This window comes from Seriola lalandi, unplaced genomic scaffold, assembly GCF_002814215.2.
Source record: "Seriola lalandi dorsalis isolate HSWRI2012SDOR001 ecotype SW California unplaced genomic scaffold, Sedor1 jcf7180002054162, whole genome shotgun sequence".
Classification (NCBI taxonomy): Eukaryota; Metazoa; Chordata; class Actinopteri; order Carangiformes; family Carangidae; genus Seriola; species Seriola lalandi.
Genome location: NW_019524715.1, coordinates 33960 through 35619, shown reverse-complemented (window position 1 = coordinate 35619; position 1660 = coordinate 33960). Strand labels below are relative to the sequence as shown.

The 1660-nt window shown below is 27.9% G+C and overlaps 1 protein-coding gene across 1 annotated transcript in view; it reads right to left on the bottom strand.

The window, feature by feature from the left end:
* Positions 1-1660, bottom strand: part of ift74 (intraflagellar transport 74) — a 15852-nt gene that overhangs the window by 1648 nt on the left and 12544 nt on the right. The window lies entirely within an intron of this gene.

Sequence of the window (1660 nt, the reverse complement as noted above, 5' to 3'; positions counted from 1 at the left end):
AAAAAACCTCACAGAACAATATGGTATAAAAATGTCAAAAAACGCCATAGTATACTATGGCAAAAAATGTCAAAAATACAACATAGTATTTTAAGGCATAAATGGTCATAGAAACATCATATTATGATAAGGAATAAAAAGCCATAGTATAATAAGCCATAAAAATGCCAAAAAACCTCCCAGAACAATATGGTATAAAAATGTCAAAAAACGTCATAGTATACTATGGCAAAAAATGGCAAAAATACATCATAGTATTTTAAGGCATAAACGGTCATAGAAACATCATATTGTCATAAGGAATAAAAAGCCATAGTATAATAAGCCATAAAAATGCGAAAAAAAACCTCACAGAACAATATGGTATAAAAATGTCAAAAAACGTCATAGTATAGTATGGCAAAAAATGTCAAAAATACATCATAGTATTTTAAGGTATAAACGGTCATAAAAACATCATGGTATGATAAGGAATCAACTCACATAGTGTAGTAAGGCATAAAAATGCCAAAAAACATCACAGTACAATATGGCATAAAAATGTCAAAAAAAGTCATAGTATAGTATGGCAAAAAATGTCAAAAATACATCACAGTATTTTAAGGCATAAACGACCATAGAAACATCACATTATGATAAGGAATCGACTCACATAGTGTAGTAAGCTATAAAAATGCAAAAAACATCACAGTACAATATGGCATAAAAATGTCAAAAAAAGTCATAGTATAGTATGGCAAAAAATGTCAAAAATACATCATAGTATTTTACGGCATAAACGGTCATAAAAACATCATGGTATGATAAGGAATAAAAAGCCATAGTATAATAAGCCATAAAAATACCAAAAAACCTCACAGTACAATATGGCATAAAAATGTCAAAAAACGTCATAGTATAGTATGGCAAAAAATGTCAAAAATACATCATAGTATTTTAAGGTATAAACGGTCATAAAAACATCATAGTATGATAAGGAATCAACTCACATAGTGTAGTAAGGCATAAAAATGCCTAAAAACATCATAGTACAATATGGCATAAATTGTCAAAAAAACATCATAGTATTTTAAGGTATAAACGGTCATAAAAACATCATAGTATGATAAGGAATAAAAAGCCATAGTATAATAAGCCATAAAAATGCCAAAAAACCTCACAGTACAATATGGGAAAAAATGTCAAAAAAAAGTCATAGTATAGTATGGCAAAAAATGTCAAAAATACATCATAGTATTTTAAGGTATAAACGGTCATAAAAACATCATAGTATGATGAGGAATCAACTCACATTGTGTAATAAGGCATAAAAATGCCAAAAAACATCACAGTACAATATGGTATAAAAATCACAAAAAACGTCATAGTATAGTATGACATAAATGGTCATAAAAACATCATATTATGATAAGGAATCAACTCACATAGTGTAGTAAGGCATAAAAATGCCAAAAAACCTCACAGTACAATATGGCATAAAAATGTCAAAAAAAGTCATAGTATAGTATGGCAAAAAATGTCAAAAATACATCATAGTATTTTAAGGCATAAACGGTCATAGAAACATCATATTATGATAAGGAATAAAAAGCCATAGTATAATAAGCCATAAAAATGCCAAAAAACCTCACAGAACAATATGGTATAAAAATGTCAAAAA